Source organism: Cuculus canorus, chromosome 1, assembly GCF_017976375.1.
Source record: "Cuculus canorus isolate bCucCan1 chromosome 1, bCucCan1.pri, whole genome shotgun sequence".
Taxonomy (NCBI): domain Eukaryota; kingdom Metazoa; phylum Chordata; class Aves; order Cuculiformes; family Cuculidae; genus Cuculus; species Cuculus canorus.
In genome coordinates, this window is record NC_071401.1 from 29,918,107 (window position 1) to 29,939,843 (window position 21,737).

The following is a 21,737-nucleotide window of genomic DNA, read 5'->3' on the forward strand; positions in this document are numbered from 1 at the left end:
GGCTACTACTAGCCAGTAATTTTTGTCAGCTTACAATGCTGTTGATTTTGCCATTACAGGCAACTTGGAATTTGGCTGATGATTTACCACTTAGTAATCTGACATAATTTGGAAACTATTACTCATTTTGTGTTTGTACTTTTCTTGTTTAAAATGTTATTTTCTTGATTAATGATAGTGTAGTTTTATCAGGAAATAATGAAGACTTGTCTGTGGTGGGATTTCAAAATAGGAAATCCTATAATCATGAACTAACTAAGGACTTAAGGGTTATATGAAATGTAGGGGAGCTTACAGTTCATCATATGCAGTTTTGAGGTAGGTAAAAACTTTAAACTAGCGTAGTGTATTTCAGTAGCTTTTTGGCAGTACTAAAGAAAACCAGCAGAAATTAAACTCATTCTGAATTTAAACTGGATAATTTTCAGTCATGGTTGGTCTCTCACGATTGACTGCTGTGTGCTGTCGACCCAGTGTGCTAAATTGGGCGTGTGGGTGTGCTTGCAATTGCTTTTATTCTATGACCTTGAAAAAATTTGCAGACATAACTAGTTTGAATAGATTTGTTAAGCATTGCATAATTTGGAGAATATAATTCATTTCTAGCATGTGTGTTTACTTCTAGCCTTACTTTTTTACATTTAAAATCTATGTGGAATGACAGTGTTCCAGGTTCATAAAGAGGTCATTCTTCTTTAAACACACCTAAACATAGCAGTCTAATTCTTTCTAAATCAGAGGGAGGAACAGTAAGAAAAAAATGACTTTATGTTGCCAAAAACGACAAATGGAAATGGTCTTTTACTACAAATACCGGACTAGAATGGAGTCAAAACTAGATCATGCTGTTATTTCCATATTCCGTATTTGAACTGTTGAATGTAGTGGAGTAGGGAAGAGGGATCCAAGGCAAAATAAGTCCATCTTTGGACAAGTCCCCTCCATCTTGGAGGGGAATGTAAAGTATTGACATTCTCAGTAATGTATTCACAAGAACTAGACCTGACAGAGAACGGTGTTTTACCATTAGGGTAAAATCTAAGGCCGTAGTTTAACAAAGGATGAAGAATTGGTGTGGATAGGAAGGTGAATGCATACGGATGCTGACCAGAGTGTTCAAAACGTACCAAATCACTCTTAGCGCTATAATAACTCTGTACAGAGTTGGTTTTAGTTACCTCAGCAACACTTACTTCCTAATTGGAAAGAACTGAATTTTCCTTTGGAAGAAGCAGTGCGTAAGGGGTTGAATACAGTCTTACAGGTAGGATGGGATGCATGTGAACAGTAGCATGAAGGACTGTGACCAGGATGGTGCATGTAGGTGACAGGCATGCAGCTTTCCCAAGATAAGAGTCTGGAAACATTGTTTCTTGTTACTTCACTTGAAGAAACAGAATTAGTGATTGACTGATTAATGTTAAGTGTTTTGAAACTAAGTAGGCTTATGGAGATTGCTTTAATTAACAGGGTAGTAGAGGGCTACAGGACCTTTTAATTATGTGTATGTGTTAATCGTTCTTCAGACTGTTTTGTCTAAATCAAAGCATGTTGCAATCAAGGAATGTTAATCCATGTGGTGTGTAGTTGATAATTTAAAGGCCCAAAGCTGATGTAGGAAAGACTTACAACTTCCTTACCCATACTGTATTGCAACAGTAATAATCAAAGATGTGTAGGAATGGGAACTCACTAAAGTATTAGTGTGCGCAGCCAAAAGCAAAATCTCTATAAGTAAACAAAATATGAAAAATGTGTAAACAAATTACAGCTTCATAGAAGCAGGGGTTTTAATGGCAGTAAAAGGCGTTTGTATTAAATGACTCACTGCCTTTTGATGCAGTTGTTTCTAATGCAGAGTTTAACTGTTTTGAGGTATCATAAAAGCAAATGCCTTTTTGTAAGAATAGTGTCACTGCTACCAACCTTGGAATTTCAGAGTCGGCTGTCTCGCTTTCCACAGCTACCTCAAGGGTTTGACTTTTGGTCAACATGCTTGAAGACAGCTGTAGTGAAAATTAAGATAAATCTTATTCCATAAGTATTCAAAAAGGTTAAGTCTCATTTTCTGTTTTTTCCTATTGTCTACTGAACTAGTTTCTATTTAATGTATTAAACCATTTTCTACTGTGATACTTCAGTGAGTAATTGACTTGCATGGAGAAACACGATAGGCTTCTGAGTAGTATTAATATGGATACTGTTATTGGACATATTCAGATTTGGTTAAAACAATTCTTATGCTACAATGGCAATGATGAAGAATTTGAAAGAAAAGTAAAAAAAAGAAACACCGAAGGAGCTGGGAATAGAGCTGTATTTCAAATTACTAATAGATCTAATGCTTTTAATGTGGGGGAGGCCTGTATAGTAACCCCTTGAAGATCTCCTTGCAGCAAGATGAAAAACTCCAGTTTTCTGCTAAACTGCTAAACTTCAAGTAGCTCACCATCTTCTTACCTTCTGCAGATGAAAGAATAGCCCTGGATTTAACAGAGGCTTAATTGCAAGCTTACAAGAGGTGTGGTGGATGATATGAGGGCAGAAAACATTTTTTCTCACAAAAATAAAAATCAAAGTCAGACCTTGCTGAGAAATGATTTCTTGACAAGGTATTTTTTTTTCCTCTTTATCTGACTCCCAAATTTCATGTGTTAAAATACAAGAAACTCTACAGATGTCTACAGAGACAGAAGGAATGGTGTGTGGGCAGTAGAAATACAGTGATGGGGATATTTTATTCCTTATACAAAGTTGTGGTCTTTTGTGACCTCAGGTTTCCCAGGTGGTAATGATCTCCTTGGATCTGGGAAGGCATTTTTCAGAGCACAGGTAGAGACCCTGGGATGTTGTGTATTAGACACAGCATGGGAAATGAGAAGGGATCTTAATGGGTACAGCCTGAATAAAAGACCTCACTGCAAATAACGTAACACTATATTTGTATTTTTATAATTCACCCTTTCTGTGAAAGCACGCCGGTAGTTTTATATGTGTATATCTGTGTTTGTGTATGTATGTATGCATATATATGTATAAATATTGTGAGTGAGATTAATATGTATAAATTTGGGAACAATGTTTATCAGGTTACTGCGGTACCAAGTACACTGCATTAACGGTAAACATTCTCATTATTCATGGCCAATTTAAACAGGCAAGATGTATTACTTGGGGGAAAGAGCCAGTACTGCCTCTTGTTTTGAGACCAGCTTGAGAGGTAGAGGTGATACACAGTCCTTGCACTATGCATATCTTTACCACTGCTTTGTTGTCCGCTTTGTTATGCGCTTGCAGAAGGTCTGGGTCATCAGAGCTGTCAGTAGCTTTGGGAGTGAACTGTGTGCTCAGCACTTGAGAAATTCAGACTACAGAGAGAATGGGATGACGGTCACTGAAAAATTAACACCATACTTAATGGACAAACCCATGACTTGTGGGCTTCTCAGTTCTAGGAGCTAGCAATAAGAAGGCTCTTTCCTCCTCTTTTTCCTCACTTTTGATCTTGCCTACACTAGGCAACATCAAATCTTTTCACTGGAAGGAGCCATAGCAGGTATTGGATATGAGCTGCTCTTGTGTCCGAAACAGGAAGGCAGTGATATAAAAAGTAATCAGGGTGGTCAGTGAGGGATCCTCAAATCAAGGAATTGTTTAGGTTGGGAAAGACCTTTAAGATTATCAAGTCCAACCCTTTAGTAGAGCAGACATATATTAGATCTGAAGCAAATCTGTCATTCCTAGCTGGCACAGAAGTCCATTGCCTCTCTTAAATTTTCAACCTCTTTGACAGCAGAAATTAAATTCCTTCAAATTCCCTGAGACTGGCACTCTCAAAAACACAGTCTGCGCTCCCAAATTACAGAGGATTTAAAGGGAGCGAAAATCATTGTGATGTAAAAAGAAAATCACGTAGAAAAAAAGGAGGAGAGCAGGCTAGAACTACAGCTGGATGACCCTTCGGGTTAGCTACGTCGTGTTTGGGTTTCATTATCCAAAAGTTTTACTGAAGTCTTTGCTTTCCCGGCTCGTGTTGCTCTGCTGTCCTTGACTGTGGGAAGCTGTGACCTTGTCGGAGGGCAGCTTGTCAACTGGCTCTGCCCTCTGCCTCCGCTGTCAGCTCCCCACAGCCAGGTACTCTTTCAGACCGCCTGCTGGACTCAAGTTTTCCTCTTCCAAGCAGTGTGCCTGGCAGCCAAGTGTGAGTGTGTTGCGTGGAGACCATGACGTCGTTTTCTATCAGCCAGCAGTCCGAAAGCTGAGTTTTGCCTTTCCTTTTATGCAATCTATATTGCATTGCCATGTATTATCCTTTTGCCATCTCATCAATTTACATACTTCACATAGGCTAACGAGGCTTCCTACATGTCTGGACATTTATATTGCTCCCAAAAGTGCAAGGTGGCTGGAAGCATCCTGTTTTACTTGTAATTACACAACTTCATCAGTCTTATCACTATTAGCACATCTTCTCATATCAGACCTGTAGTTTTCTGCATTTAAGGATTTTCACCAGTTGACATGCACACTAGAGCAGTTAAATCAGCCCAAACCTGCTGGAGCAATGTGCCTTTCTGTTTAACATTGTAATTATCTTACCCATTAGATTAAGATACAGACAGAACTGTATCTGAGGCTCTTACGTATTTTCAGATTTCATTTTCTTCCATATTCATCACTGTTTCATGTTCTCTTTTAATTTGGACAAGTCTGTATTTGACCGTTCTGGGGAATGTTACCCATTTCGGGGTATGCAGGATTGGGGGGTGGCTGGTTAGTAGGGAGTCAGCCAAGCTTGAAGCTTTCTAGTAGCTTTAGGCAATACCTCCTGCCCCAAGCATAAGCTAACACCCAGTGTACCGCAATAGTTCTTTGAAATAAGTGGAACTGTCAGAATGAAGCCTGGAAAATTAACAAAAGTATTTGGCAGATGGAAACCAGGCTGCAAGAAAACAGTGTTGACAGTCCCAGTCTGCAGCTTGTAGGAGGTCTGTGCCATCAGCCCACATCTGTTTGCAGTACCAGCCTGCTGGGAAGGCGGCCGTCCTGCGGGTACTGCATGCCAGGATCCCATACCTCCTGCACACAAAGGTCCCACATGCCCTGCACGCCAGGGTGATGTGGCTATGTGCTGCTCTCCTGGGCACCTTTAGGAACTGGCAGTTCGTCCTGAAGGAATGGAGCAGGCTGCGAAGAGTCTGTGGCCCCAAGACTAAAATTGAGAGGAGATGATGCTGAGTGACTTTGAATCACACAATGCTACCTAGATGAATTTTAAGCTGTTGACAGATATAAGTGTTCAAACTAATTAAGGTCAGAAATAGTAACGTTTTGACACTTGCCACCTTCTTTACGTCTTTTTGTCTTGACTGAAACCCTGCCTGAATTCCAGACTGAGCTTCTGGTTGGGTTCCAGAGTTAGATTTTCATCAGCAACTGTGTTTCATTAGTATTACACATTTGTCTGCTGCATAGAGACATTCTCACACACATGCTGAGCAAATAGGCTGTCTTTGAGAGTGGTAATGAAAATAAACCAGGTGCCCCAAATTCACACAACTGCTAGGCAGCAATTGAACAAGCAGAGACATATCTTGTCCACTTGTTTGCGGTATCTGAACAGGACTCAAGTGCAGTGCACAGTTATTCTTGCTCCAGGAAAACTTCCCTACAGTACACCTAAACCTCTGTGGCCATGAACACACCGGTCAATGAAATACAGGACCTCTCTTTGGCTCTGAGGCTGACTGACATGGGGTAGCCTGTGCACATGTTGTTTGTCTAAAAAATGGAGGGGGCATGGTCAAGAAATCATGCACTATGAAATGTTGCCTTCTGTAACAAAATGATGGAATTACTAGCTCAGAGGAGAGATCAGCGTGTATTGTTTCTCTTGAGTTTAGCAAGACTTTCAAGGATGTCTCCCATAACATCCTCATTAAGAAAGGGATGAAGTGCAGGCTTGGTAATTGAACAGTGAGATGGATCCAAAACTGGCTGAACAGCTGGGCACAAGAAGTTGCGATCATCAGCACAATGTCCATCTGGAGGCCAATCACTAATAGTGTGCCTCAAGGGTCGGCATTGGGGCCAACACTGTTTAACATCTTTGTTAATGACCTGGATGACTAAGGTGTACCCTTAATAAGTTTGCTGATGACACAGAGCTGGTAGGAGCAGTTGACAGACCAGATGGTTTTACTGCCATCCAGTGGGACCTCAACAACCTGGAGAAATTCAGTGATGGGAAATGCAAAGTCCCGCCTCTGGGGAGGAACATCTCCATTCACCAGTGAACACTGGGGGATGACTGAACAGCATCTCTGCAGAAAAGGCTCTGGCTCTCCTGTTGGACAACAAACTTGCCACGATCAAGCAGTGTGTCCTTGCAGCAAAGACCAGCAGCCTCCTGGGCTGCATTAGACAGAGAGCCAACAGCAGGTGGGGGGATGCTGATTGTTCCACTCTGTTCAGCACTGGTGAGGCACATCTGGAGTGCTGGATCCAGTGCTGGGGACCCCAGTACCAGAGTGATGTAGGCCGGGAATATGACGAAGAGGAGTGGCTTAGAGAGGTGGGGCTATTCATCCTGGAGAAGTGAAAGCTCATGGGATCTTATCTGTGTGGATGAATGCCTGACGAGAGGAATAAAAACAAAGCCAGGCTCTCTTCTCATTGCTTCCTACGGACAGGACAAGAGGCAATGGCCACTGTGAGAATGGTCCAGCACTGGCACAAGTTGCCTGGAGTTTGTGGAGTCTCCAGCACTGGAAGTATTCAAAACCTTCTGGCGTATGGCCCCGAGCAACCTCTAGTGTTGTTGAGTGAAAGGAGTCTTTGTGAAAAACATATATTGACAAGCTGGTAAATTGAGCCTGAAATGAAGAATATTTTTCCAATAAGACAAATGTTTGGGGGTTTTGTTTTTGTGTTTTTTGTGGGTTTTTTTTTTTTTCAGCCATATTTATTATTTTTCATACCTACTTTACCACTATTTCCTACCAGAACAAGAAGGGTTAGCTTGAAGCATGGGATTCTCTCACCACTGATGTCTATAATAGCACTTTTCATAGGATGAAAGCTTCCAAAATGAGACACAGAAAAATTACTGCAAAGGAGCAATTATTTTAAACATAGTCTTAGGGTTTGGGTTTTTTTTCCTACTTAGACACTTACTCTTCCCTTGCCAAACTTCAATAATTTTGGACGACCATTTTCCCCATTTTTGTTGCACTTAGGTGGGAGGGAGAGAAAATCCACAGCTTGGATGATAATTGCTCTACTGGGCTGTGTTTTTGATTCCTATTCCAGCTGCTGGGTCATAAGGAGCAGTTTGAATTGCTGAGCAGACAGAAAGATTCCCAAGGGGAGTGTCAGCTCTACTTTTCCATCAGAGGAGGGACTGAACCGGGCACTTGAGGGAGCTATTCACCTTCCCGTGGAAGTGTTGAGGAAAAGGAATATCCACCAGTCTCAAGAAAAAGGAACTAAATGAAAAGAATATTTTTTAAAAATAGTAACAATAATTTCTTTTAAGAGAAACCTGTGCTTTTATAACTCTGCAAATAGAATCGTTTGCAATATGTAAAGTTAAGCCATGCTTTTGGTAGTTTTCTCTTTCTTACGCTACAGTTACTACTGGAATGAGCCTAAATATATTCTTTATAGATTTTGAAAGTCTGCTTTCAAGGTGTGAGGGCTTTTTGCACAGAGCTGCTGCCTATACCTGGAAGTAAATGCCATAGTTGGAGGAGAAAGGGATGAAAAGTAGCAGGAAGTCCAGTTCTCTTGAGAACTGGAGAGGAAAACTGTGCCTCACTCCAGGTTTTCCAAAGGTGCCTGAGATCTCCCAGGTCAGGTGCTTGTCCTGAGGGGCCCCCAGCATTAGGCTTAGGTAATGCCTCTCTGATTTCAGAAGGTACTGGTACCTGGCAGCTTATTCGAGTAAAAAAAAAGTAATGGACCTAAACTAGAGGAGTCTGTCATACACGTTTGTGAAGGTACGTTAGGAAAACAAAAGAGAACTACATTTTTCTGATTTATTCTAAGATAATGTCTCCTTACTCTGTACTTGGCCGTGCTTGCTAGCCCAGCTCACACTTTCCATTCGAAGACTGATTAAATATGCTAATACTTAAACTCTTCTTTGAGGTCTTCATAGGATACCCTTTGGATTTAAATCTTCCCCAGGTCAGTAATGAGCAAAAAATTAATCCACCAAGACTTGAAAAGTTCTTCTATCCCTAAGAAGGCAAGGTGGAAATAGTGAAGTGAAAGAATTCTAAGCTCTCAAGCTTATGTTTCCTATTACTATACAAGCTGTCAGTCATACCTGATAAAAGAAATTAGTGTGAGTTGTTTATTAATAGTTTCTGGCTCACATTAGGCTTGTTGGTACCTTCTTGCTTCGTGGAAGCAGCAGTCGCTGGGGTGAGTGACTTCTTGCCAGGCTGTCTATCTCAGAGGAATATATACCATGCTGGAGGGGAACAAGGAGGGTCCTGAGATGGCTTTTCTCCTTCATAGTGCAGCCTCAGTGTTGGGAGGACCTGGGAGGCATGGACCCACCATCAGACTGCAGATGGGGATCAAGCATCTTTGTTGTGACACTGGAAAGATGAAGGCTGTGAATCAAAACCCACTGAGGCAGATGTGCATAAGGATGCTGGAATTGTTCTCCACTGGCCTGGAAAATCAGGGCAAAAATATTGCTTTCTCAAAGAGCCAAATGTGCTATTTTCCAGACATAAGTAATTTCTCAGCTGTCAGTGACAGCTCCTTGTTTAGGAGGATCCTGTTCTGTAGCTGCAAATGAAAAGAGCTTCTTGGCAGCCAGCCAGCAACGCAGCTACTTAATTTACCAAGGAAAACTTTGAGGAAACGGGGAAAGTTTTCTAGAAAGCAGATCTGCAATACAGCACACTGTGTTTCTCCTTTGTGCAACAGAAAATCAAAGAAAAAAATTGAAGCATCAGAGAAATATATTTTATGTACTTGGATTCACTGAACCACACAATAATCTAGGTGCTAAAGTAACTAGAATATGCAGAGTAACTCTGCATTTACCTTAGTTCCTCCTCTTCGGAGTGTCTTTGTCTGTGACTGACAGCCCTTGGACCACCTTAGACCTCCTTGGTTTTAAGGCAATCAGGTTCTTGCCCTTTGTGTAAGGGTATACTGGTTCTAGTCTGCCATACCTGGAGCCCTGCCAAACAAATATATAGAAAAAAGGTAATTTTCTGAATGTCTTCTCCTGGGACACATCTCACTGCCTGGAGAGGGAGTGAAAAATCTTTCCTACAGCAGATCTTCAGTGGTTGGATGTCTGTACACAAAGATACCAGTGCCAGCTGCGGGATGATGATTGCAGCCCTACAGGCAAATCGTCTGGGAGATAAAACCGGTCAGATCATGGCATTGCTGAGAGCTCAGAGGCCACATCAGCGAGACACTTGCAGCCAAGCAACTGGGAAGAGACCATTTTTATTAACGATGGTCTTTGCTGCTAAAGCATGCTTTTAGAGATTCACCTCATTCACCTTTCACGCTGCCTGCTGACACCTGTCAGCTTTCTGGACTCTGCGATGACTCAGCCAGTGAACTGGGCTCAGAAATGTAAATTTTCATTGGAACAATAATCATTATGTGACCCTAATGACATGCATTTCAGACAGTTACCTTCCTTAAGCATAGGCTCATGGGGCACTCCATATCCTCCCACCCAACCTCAGCTTACCCCAGCTGGTGGAAGAAAGAAATTCTGTGGGTTTTTTATCCCCTAGCGTTACCCTTGTGTGTTGTTTAATAACTGCTTATTTTGGAAGACCCAGGTTATCAAAGTTTGCATTCTCACCTCCTGCACAGTCACCCATGCCTTGTCTCTAACAACTACTCTGTCTCTTCTTCACCATACCAATTTTTTGTCATTTCTCTAAAACTTCTGTAATGCCCTTTGGCATTTCTAGCCTGAGATTCTGCAGCAGACGGAAAATGAAAATTTAGTGCAGCATTAAGTTAATTAAACTTACCATCAAATTAATAACACAAGGAATACTGGGCAGACTGCATTATTCATTTTCATGTTTAATTCAGTAAAAACTCCATTTTAAATGCACTTAGTGTTTCTGCGGGATTTTTACCCTGCTCTGCTAGATTTTCATGGAAACCTTTTGCACACAGGGTTGCTGGGGTCCTGTATATAAAGTCAATGTAATTTTCACTCAAGTGGTAGAAGGGTCACAATTAATAGAAGAAATGAGACATGTCTAGTTTCTAGGAAAGAAAAAATTAATCAAACATGGGGGATCAAATTAATTTTAATTCATCAATTTATCTGCTTTCTTGTTTCCTAGAACTCCTACTATTCTCCCTGCCTTTCCCTCCCCAGTTTTCTTCCACCAACAAAAAGCCAGTTCACCTCCTGAAGAGTTTTCTAAAGATCTTAGGGCTGAAGCCTTGCTGCACCATCATGGCACATCCCAGCATTATCTCTACAGCTCTGCTCCTGGCCATGCTGCAAGATATTGTTATTTATGAATGAATACTGTGCAGTAGGAGGTTAGGACTGTGAGGCTATGTGCTCCATCAGGTTGATTTTTCTTTAAGCGCAGTCAAGCAATAGCTGAATAACATGGTTCGAAGACCTACAGCTCTTCAGTTCTAAGAGGACTGTGGATTATGGTCCAAAAGGTCTAGCACAAAATGAAATTATGGGTGCAATAACCCAATATATGCTCTAGAAAGAGGCAGTGGGAATGTAATTTCCCTTTGAGAAAGGAAGGAAATTAAAGAAAACTGAAACCATGGCACAGAGACAGCATTATTAAGAAGGAAGGCAAAAGGAAAGAATCATTAGGAAATATGCAGCTATTGCTGCAACACAGCACAAGGAGAGAGACCAGCTGAGTATATTAGATGCTTCCTTGCTAAACTGTTACTTTTATTAAAGATTATTGTTGATAAAAGAGCAGGTAGACCTTCAAGGAAAATCTGCTGCTGAGTGACAGTGTTGAGGCTCAAACTTAGTGCCTTGCCTGGTCTAACGTGCAGAGATCATAGAATCATAGAATCACCAGGTTGGAAAGGACCCACTGGATCATCGAGTCCAACCATTCCTAACACTCCCTTAAACCATGTCCTTAACCACTTCATCAACCCATTCCTTAAACACCTCCAGGGAAGGTGACTCGACCACCTCCCTGGGCAGCCTCTGCCAGTGCCTGATGACTCTTTCCGTGAAGAATTTTTTTCTGATATCCAGCCTGAACCTCCCCTGGCAGAGCTTCAGGCCATTCCCCCTTGTCCTGTCCCCTGTCACTTGGGAGAAGAGGCCAGCTCCCTCCTCTCCACAACCTTCTTTCAGGTAGTTGTAGAGAGTAATAAGGTCTCCCCTCAGCCTCCTCTTCTCAAGGCTAAACAACCCCAGCTCTCTCAGCCGCTCCTCGTAAGACTTGTTCTCCAGTCCCCTCACCAGCTTTGTTGCTCTTCTCTGGACACGCTCCAGAGCCTCAACATCCTTCTTGTGGTGAGGGGTCCAGAACTGAACACAGTACTCAAGGTGTGGTCTCACCAGTGCCGAGTACAGAGGGGAATAACCTCCCTGGTCCTGCTGGTCACACCGTTTCTGATACAAACCAAGATGCCATTGGCCTTCTTGGCCACCTGGGCACACTGCTGGCTCATGTTCAGTCGGCTGTCAACCAACACCCCCAGGTCCTTCTCCTCTATACAGCTCTCCAGCCACTCTTCCCCCAATCTGTAGCACTGCATAGGGTTGTTGTGACTCAAGTGCAGGACCTGGCATTTGGCCTTGTGGAACCTCATCCCATTGGCCTCAGCCCAAGATGTAGTCAAATAGCAAAGCTGCCTTCTGTCTGAATTCCCCCACTCAGAGGAAGAAGGGACCAGGGAGCTCAGTCTCTGCAGAAAAGCACCCACCCAAACTCCTCAGAATTGTTTTATTTTCCTATGAGCCTCCAGAATTTTTTGTATGTGAACCTTCATCCATTCCCCTGAGTTTTTCCAGACACCACCTAGATTTGACAGCAGGAGAAAAAAAAATAAAAATCAATCATTTAACAATGCACAAAATATTCTGATGCCTTACTATTAAAAGAGAAGTAATTTGAAAGAGAGCCACGCAGCCAGTGTGCTGAGTCAGTGTTGAACCTGCTGGGGGAGAGGTAGCTGTGGTGAAAGATCCCCAGCATCAGTGGTGGGTGAAGCTGGAGGAGGAGGTGAGTCCCTGCAGTTTTTGGGGTCGGCTTCCCCCACCCAACCTGTGCATTTGGGCACCTGTGGTGTCAGTGCAGCCGAGGGCCTATCCGAACCACAGACACTTTGAGGTGTCCTGCTCCTGCGTAGACTCATCCACAGTCCCTTTGAGTTGATTTCACACTGGAGTTCCAGCCTGTCCAGTACGGCATGGCAGCAACAGCAGTGACTCCCTGCTCTTTGATATACATAAGCTGGGACCCTCTCCCCTTGTCCTTTAGAAGAGAAGGTGTGAGAAAACATTTCATTCTTTTTAGTAAAGTATCAGGATTATTTCTCAGGAAATAAGAGATCTGATTTCTAAGTAGTCTTTAACTCAAAAAGACTTCAACCTATGTCGCCTCTTTCTCATTTTTGCTAAATCTTGAAAAGCACAGTAACGAAAAAAATATAAATCCAGTCAAGGTTAGCCATTTAGTTTGCCTGACTGCAAGGGCTGCATAATGATAACGTTGCAAATATAAAGAGATTTCAGGAGGCAGAGACCTGTAACAGCAGGAAACATAGGTGCTTTCAGGAATTCTTTGTCCCATATTCTCAACCAAGTCCTGACCTTCCACAACATCTACCTCCATCAGGATGTTTAACCCCAAACCCGAGGGCTCTCAGTCCTAAGAGGATAGGATAGGATGGCTAAGCCACAGGATGTATAAGGTACAGGGCTGGAATGAGGGTTTGGCTCAGGAGCTGCTGAGGGGCTGAGCAGGAGCTGTTTGAATGACTGCAAGTTAGACCCTTGCACAGAGGGAAGACACTGCTGACAGCTGCTTGGAGGCATTGACCCTGATGTAGGTACCTGCTGTGGTCAGGAGGCAGCAGGACCTGCAAAGTTCTCCTGCACTGGCAGCTCCTGTGCCATTTGCTGGTTGCTCAGGTTTGCAGGGCTCTCATGTACAGGGCAACTCTTGCCTTCCCTAAGTACTGGGATCCCTCTGACGAGTCACATCCCATAGCAAGAATATTTGCCTAAAAGCAGCAACCTGGCCAAGGCCATGGGTAATACAAGGACATGGCGGTAGAGCACGTGGTCATATGCTGGTCTGCTTTGGGGACTGCTTACACAGACAGAAATTTTGCTATTGAAAGGTAAGGTGAACATAGCTGATGACACACTGAGGTACTGCTCAGGGCTTCTCAGCATCTTGTGCGTGACCACACCTATGAAACAGACACATATTACATACTGACAACTCACTAGCTCTATGAAATGGGGTTTAGTTTACAACATGTGGTGTGGGCTCACTGACCCATTACTCAGTCAGATATCTTTCATTTATTGGCCGTGCACCATGGCTTGATTGATGACACGCAGCTTCAGATACTAAGCCTGCCAAAAAGTGCAGTAAGTGTGAAATGGTCAGAAAAGCCACATCACACAACTATAAAGTGTGTTGTCGTCTTTGGACAAAGGCCCAGAGGCACGGGTGGCTGGTCCAAGGAGCCAGTGCTCTCAGCTTCTCCATACTCATTCCTCAGCACAGCTTCATCGGTGAATGAAGAAGATCCGCACCTTCTGCCTCCAGCCTGGAGATGAGGCTCTTGCAACAACAACTGTTTTGCCTTTTGCGCTGTTGTCTCGGTAGTGTCCTCAGGAGAAAATTCCAAATGGTGACAGTTCATGGTCATGAATTATACAGTCCACTGCTTTTGCATTAGGACTTTACAGCAGCCATGGAAATCCAAGGCTGACAGTTCAAAGCAACTCTCCTGTGCCTCTTTTGTTGCAAACGTGGGAAGAGAGGCAATGTTATGTACTCCAGTGGGCTGTTGAGATGAATAAATAGATGCTTTTAGATGTGAAGTTCGTACAATGGTATTTGAGGATGCTGTTTAGTAATTAATTCTGTGAGTAATAAAGCATCGTTGAAATAATTCAAATTCTACATAGTAACTCTGGATGAGGGCTTTGAGAGAGACTTGCGGCAATAAACGTAAATGTCAGCACTGTTTCAGGGAGGCAGACAGTGGAGTAGTATGAATTGATAAGCTCTGATTTTGTTTCTTTGATGCTTGCCTTGTTTGTCTTGATTGCTATGATGAAACTCATAATCAATTAACAGGCTATAATGGATATAATTTCATTATGGCACCAGGAGCCTCATAACTTTCTCTCATGTATTATTCACACAAATGCGTGCACAAATAGGTGATCTACTACAGCACACATATCCCAGCGTATCTGCACAACTTAAAATCACACTGAGGTCCAGACGAAGCCTCCACCATCCACTAGGAAAGGCTAAAATTTTGGATTATTGGAGAAGTGTAACCACTTACCACATTCCTTTTGACTCATGCTAGGAGACTGCTGGACACAGAGGTGCCAAATATCTGCCTGCTGAGAGGCCTTTGACTTGCCTTCAGGATGGACATTAAGATCCTTTTCATCTCTGAACAGTTCAGGGGACATGATCTCACTATAGGGACTGAGCAGTCACCACTGAAAGAGAGAGGATGTTTATATTTGTGTGCTGAAGACAAGAAAAACAGGTGTTATGCCAAAACCATATGTTTGTGTAACAATTGTCTTGAGGCTAATGCTGTATGAGGAATCCAGGTAGAATTATTTCCAATTATTCCAGGTTTTCCAAATATTATGGGAAGTGTTTCCCAATTTATGTTTTTAAGCATTTGTTCTACCATGGAACTATGTATTGGCATTCACCAAAAGTCAGTTGGGGATGATTTTTATATTTTTTTTAAGATTTCATGTATAAGAGGTTAAGGACAAGTTCTCTGCAGTGCTTTCTGAGAAGTCTGTAAAGACAGGACTGTAAATTGCGTTTTGTGGGAGATATTGACTGGTGTGCAATGGGTGAAACAGGAAGCATACAGGGAAAGACCCAGTCCTTCCCTGGAGAGCTGGATCATTGCCCTGCCTCTTCCTTAGGGGTGATATATGAAATCTTTTCAGGTGACCATTTCCCTGCTCACATGCTCCTTATTGTCTGGATAGCTGAACTGTGACTGAGAGCCTGTGTGATAAGAGCTGAAACTTTGGCTGGTGAGAGATGGGGATTTTCTGAACTGTGCGTGTAAATTGCTATTTAACATCAACTGCTCAAAGGTCTGACTCTGGGTCTCCCAACCTGAGGACTTCAGATTTGCAGATGTCTATTGGCATCTTATCTTGTCGCTTCTCCTCCCACCTGCAAAATGGCAAAATGCTCCCCTGGCATGAAAGGGCACGAAGAAATCAATAGGATGATAACTAGTCCATGCAAACGTTTTGGTGGCCAGATGAGGGTTTAAATACCACATTATGCATCAGGGGGTGAACTCTGAGCAACAAGAAGAGAACAACAGATTGACTCGCTGCTCATGGGCTGAGCACCGTCCAGGGTGTGCAGTGAATGAGGCAAGTGTCCAAAGGCAAATGAAAAATCTATGAAGTTACGTGATTAAATAACTACCACAATACAGGTAAGCAGAAGGGGTGGAAAGGAACCTGCAGAGAGCTGCCTTTGCTGCGTTATTTGCCACAACTTCCCCAGGACGCTATTGCATGTTCCCTGGCAGCTCTGCCTTAGTTCTGCAACAGGCACTTGGGGAAATGAAATGTATCCTGAAAAGTACTTTCGGGGTTTATTTACTTTGTGTTGCCTTCATCTGTGTTCTTATGGCTACAGACAGACTGGCACATGTGTACATATATTTCTTCACCTGGATGACTTTTGTTACTCTTTCCTATTCCCATTCACCATGACAGCATTTTGACAGCTACTAAATTATAGTTTTCTTCTTTTGTATTTTACAGCAAGATTCTTGACTCTCCAGATAAGGAGATGAAGAGAGAAAAGAGCTCATGGTTTCCATCTGTTGTAAAACTTCTTACTAAAATTGTTGCCCTATAAAGCTGCGCTGAACTTGCTCTGAAACACTGCTAAAGAGAGGAGGGAGAACTGGACTGCTCTTATGGAGTGTCTTAAAAGAAAAGTGAGAAAAAAGGTGGATATTATTGCACCGAGATATAAAGATTTGATAGGGATAGGGTAGAGGAATCCTCCCCTTACAGCCTGCTGTCATTTTGAAATTGTTGCTTTGCAGGACACACTATCAAAACAGAATTTGACTGCTTTAGAAATTAGAAGTTTTCTATTTTACACAGGAGGTGGTTTTAAGGTTGCCAGAGTAGCACGGTGCATATCAATTAAAAAAGGGAACACTTTAAGAATACACTTGATTTTGTCCTAGGAGAGAAATAACCTGACTTTAAGCCATCATACTCCATGGGCAAGTGGGAGGCTTCAAAATCACCAGCAAATTGAGACATATCACTACCTTTGCCTGAGCGGTGTGACCCACACTGGACTCCCAGGTGCCATTCTGGAATTAAGATCTTTTCAAAAATGCTAGAAAAAGTTATCAGAAAAATGTCTCCCTGTGAGGAGTCCACTTCATTAGTAACCAGTGAACTCGGATTGCTACCAGAATGACTCAAGGCCAGATTGGCCTGTCTAGGCAACCCATGCTTAAAATGGACTTCCCTAACATAAATCTAATAATAATCCAGAAGGAGAACAGCAAGCAGCTAAGAAAATACAAGATTTAAGTCCTTTTCCAACTTTCTATCTGTTGCCTGCGTTGACAAAGCATGCCGATTAATGCATCCATTGCTACTTCTAAGTACTCATCCAAATAAGTTTAATGGTCTAAACTACTATTTGTCAAACTTTTTGCAAGCCTAACATCCTTTCCCCTGCAGCTGTCTTCTTGACATAACCCAGCTACATCCTTTACACTTTTAGTTACTGGTAGCAGCTCAATTTCTCAAAGTGGGATAGGAGAGAGAGTTGCAGAGGTGCATACTTGTTCCCTGCTCTGAAGCAATACAGCTGCTACTGGAAGTCGCTCAGCATACCTTGATTTCCCTGGTTTTCTTCTCAAGGTTTTGATGATATACAGGAAAATAATACTTTAATAATCTACATGCATACATTTTTATGACATCTCAGAAGTTTTTCTTAAGATTTTTCTAGATCTTCCATGATTCCTTTTGAACTATTTTTGTGCAGGCCTGCAGGATTGCAAATTAGTGCTTCACTTTGCACCCACAATACTTGCTGGTCTCTGGCCTCAAACGTTTGTTTCCATCCCTCCTGAAACCCACTGATGTGTCCTTTCTGCAGTCTGTGGCTTAGCAGAACATAATGCAGCCAGGGCAAAGTTTGTTTTGTTTTTTAAATATTCTGTTTGCTGCAAAACATCTCTGTAGAAATCTTCCCAAGAAAAGATTGCAATAGTTTTCCTCAGGCCACCTGTGGCATATGTGAGCCAGACAAATAGATAGTTTTCAGTTATTTATTTTTGAAAAATTTCTCACCAGCAGTATTCACAGAGGTGTTCATCCTTCTCAGATCATCTGAAACCAGTTCAGAAGCTACTTTTTTTGTTTACGAATCATTATAGTAAATTCTATCTCATTTTAACCACATATTTACTCTCCAGTGGATTAAACATAAACAAGTATAATGGAACTTGAAGCAGAAAAGCAGCATGAAGCCCACGGCGAAGCCAGACCAATTTTATGGAATAATCTTTTTGTTCAGAGATTTAGTGTTCAAATAAAAGCATCTTTGTTATTTTCTCTTTTAAAAGTTGCTTCTTACTGAAATGCAATTCACTCTTCCTTCCAGGACGCTCAGTTCTGCAGATCACTAAGCAGTGCCATATTAAGACAAAGAACTTGCCTTTCACAAGGAAAACTAGAGGTAGGTGTCAGCCAGTCTGTTAGAGTTTGAAGCACTGCCTAGGGCAGTCACCCTTTTCTCCCTTCTTCCTTTGAATATTTTGTCAGTTAGATTTATGCCTCAAGTTGACCTAATCCTCGGAGATATGTTCCACGTGCCTAGAGCACCAGGTCCTCTCCCTTAGCCTGTCTTAATTAGCCCCATTCATTTTCCTCCACTTTTCCATTTGCATGGGAGAGGCACACTGACAAGCTCTCTGCCTACGAAGAGCTGCTGCTCTGAACTGATTTGAGGTGAGTTTCCTTCATCCTTTGTCTTGTAGCCATGAAAGTTGGAGAGAGGTATCACTAGGAACTACATACAGGATTATAGATGATGCAGGCTGGAAGGGACTTCAGGTGTCTAGTTCAACCTCCTTCTCAAAGCATGGTCATCATTGATTTCCTACGAGATATGGTTTAATTTATTCTTCATCATTTTCTTCACTGAGTATTCATCAAAAAGGATTCTTTGTTACTGTTAAGCTGGTCATCTCCTCTGTGTAAGCGTGGACTCGCATGCAGCAACAACTGCCATTCAGGAGGTATTTCCATAGCACACTTCAAGTTTCCTACTTGTGACCACAGGAGGAGCTGACTTTTAAAGCAAATGTTCACAACAGAGCTGTAAGAAACGTCTCAAGTTGCCATAAAGGACTGAGACAGCTGTAATAATTGCTTGTCTTTGAGATTTTGCACATTTCTACCATATAACTCCTGTCTTCCAAATTACCAAAGAAAAAATGCTGCAGGTTGTGTCAGGTCTTTCATTTCTTTTCTCCCACACAGAGGATTCAGAGGTGGATGATAAATGAAGAGACAGATATGCCTTACCAGGTACAGGTATAGACGGTAACAGTTTTGAGAGCAGGTAGCTGATTTGATTCTGGATCCTGAACACTTTGCAAATTGTGCATCTGAAGTGAAGGATTCTTGCGCACCTGATGGGAAGATGTAACTTTGATTATATATAGCCATGAACAGTGCCCAGTAAAAAAAAAAAAAAAGCAGTTTTGAGGTATTACGTTGTTTCTAGCAGGCAGTCTACCTCTTATCTTATGATAACACATCTATGTAACGGGGTCACCTTTGAGTATATGACCCTGTCAATTCTGCAAATAACTGTCAAAATACTATGAACACTCCTGCTGTATATCATTCAGTAGGGAACATTCCTGGTTTGATTAACCTAAGAGGTCAGCACTATCATCTCTGGAACTATTGTGCTACTCTTAATTAGGTAATTTTCTAAGCAAAATAGAAGAGCTGTCTTTCTTCCAGTAACTTTTTCAGAGAGCATGATTACAACACTAACTCTACAATTCCTTGCATTGAATCATCACCAAGAGAGATATTTCCAAAGGATGTTGCTTTTATAACAAAAAAGAATGCAATAGATTCCATGTAAGACAATCCTATGCTTTTTTTGGTCTATCAGCTTTAAAAAAGAAAACCTTCCAACACACAATTCACCTTTTTCTCACCACACCTGCCGAAGTTCAGTGATTAAAGTGATTCACATGAAGATGCTATATCTCTTTTGATTTAGAGCTGCCTCCATTTCAGGTGCTCACATGCCCTTTCTTAACGTCTCTTGTTGGGTTTTCACTGACATTGGTCACCTACCAAATTATAGCAGAGGACAAATATTGTGAGTAGGTGGGTAAACCCTCTGAAGCTGATTTCAGCTGTTGGCTCTGAATACTACCCTATAAGTTCTGATTGCTGTGTAGGACATCTCTTCTGGGCTTGCGTTTACCTTATGTCCTGTCATGCTGGCCAGGTCATTTCTGCTTCTGGAAAGATGACATGTCATAACAATAACTCTTGCAGCAAAGCAATGGTAGTTTTATGGCGCTTTTTGAAATGCTGGAAAAGGCAAACAAGGTGTTTTGGGCAAAGCCACAGAGTTCCCACTGTGATCTCGGGTAGGTGCAATATCTCTTGTAACTCTAGTGAAGCATTACATCTGCATGTTTGTATACTTCCAATAGATTTTGGGATGCGACAATTCAGGATGTATATATAAATACTAATTAATATTTTTTCACTTCTATGCTTTGTACCTGTTTTTATGCTAGTAGGTGGCATCCCAGCCATTTGTCCCAGGCATCACAGAACCATTCAAATATCCCTCGTTCTGCCATCTTTGACCATTTGAGAACTCTCCTCATTTTCCACTTGTTGCACAACAGCCTTAGCCCTTCCCATGAGAGCCCTTTACTAATTTTCCCTGAGGAGCTCTGCAGGTCCTTCTACTCATTCTTAGTGTTTTCTACTTTGGAATATCTCCAATGCCTCTGCCCATCTGTGCATCCTCTCTGGTTTGCTGCCTGAAGGATAGGTCACAAGCCCTCCTCTCTCAAATGCTCCCAAGGAAGCCTCCATGCTCCTCTCACAGACTCTCCAGCAGGATCCAAACCTATCCTGGGAGAACTCCAGCCTGTCCCTGCCTGGGCAGAGTTCAACTAATTTTTCTACATGTGCATTACTCTCAGTTGTTCTCCTTCTTTTGGCTGATTCATGCAATCTATTGGGGTCTCGTATTATTTTTCATTACTAATGTTCCATGGTATGTAGTTGAGAGAATAAGAGTGAAGTATAGCAGAAAGGTCTTGCTGTCAGATCAGCTAATCCTGGAGTCAGAGAGATGCAAGGAGTGCTGGAGGGTTGAGGCTGATTTCTTTGTTACCAATTTGGGAAGCCAGAAGACCAGAGAAAGTGGAAAAAGCCAAAGTGAGAAGGAGGAGGGCTAGCCCTGGTTAACCTGCTAGTTAGATGCAGGCTGGGCTCCTGTGCTCTACTCCAATGAATCTGAACATAATTAACAGCAGCGGTGTGACCGTGTACCATATATATGCATCAAACACACATAGAATGTCTTTATACATTAAGGAAAGGCATTGCTTGTTTTTCTCTTTGCACAATAGCTTATGGCAGCACTACTGAGAACATGCATTTTTTATCATAGAGTGATAGAATCATAGAATTGCTTGGTTGGAAAAGACCTTTGAAATCATTGAGTCCAACTGTACCTGTCGACTACTAAACCATATCCCTGAGCACTTTATCTACCCATCTTTTAAATACCTCCTGGGATGGTGACTCAACCATCCTGTTCCAGTGCATGATAACCCTTTCGGTGCAGAAATTTTTGCTGGTGTCTATCCTTGAGTGGATCCCATAGACTTGTTATTGTCTAATTGGCTGAGCAGGTCTCTAACCATTCTGTCTTGTATCATTGGAGCTTTGTTCTGCTCCCCCTCCCTGTCTTCTGGCTCAGGAGGCTGAGTACCCAGAGAACACCTTATGTTATTATTAAAGAATGAGGCAAAGAGGACATTAAGTACCTCAGCCTTATCCTCATCCTTTGTCACTAATGACCCCCCCTGCATCCAGTCAAGAATGGAGAGTCTCCTTGGCCCTCCTTTTGTTGTTAATATATTTGTGGAAACATTTTTTTATTATCTTTCACAGAATTGGCCAATTTAAGTTCTAGTTGGAGTTTAGCCCTTCTGATTTTCCCTCTGCATGATCTCACTTAATCCTTGTAGTGCTCCTGAGATGTCTGCCCCTTCTTCCAAAGCTCATAGACTTTCCTCTTGTTTCCGAGATCCACCCAAATCTCTCTGCTCAGCCATGCTGGTTTTCTTCCCTGATGGCTCATTTTTCAGCACATGGGGATGGCCTGCACCTCCAGGATTCTTTTCTTGAGGAGCATCCAGTCTTCTTGGGC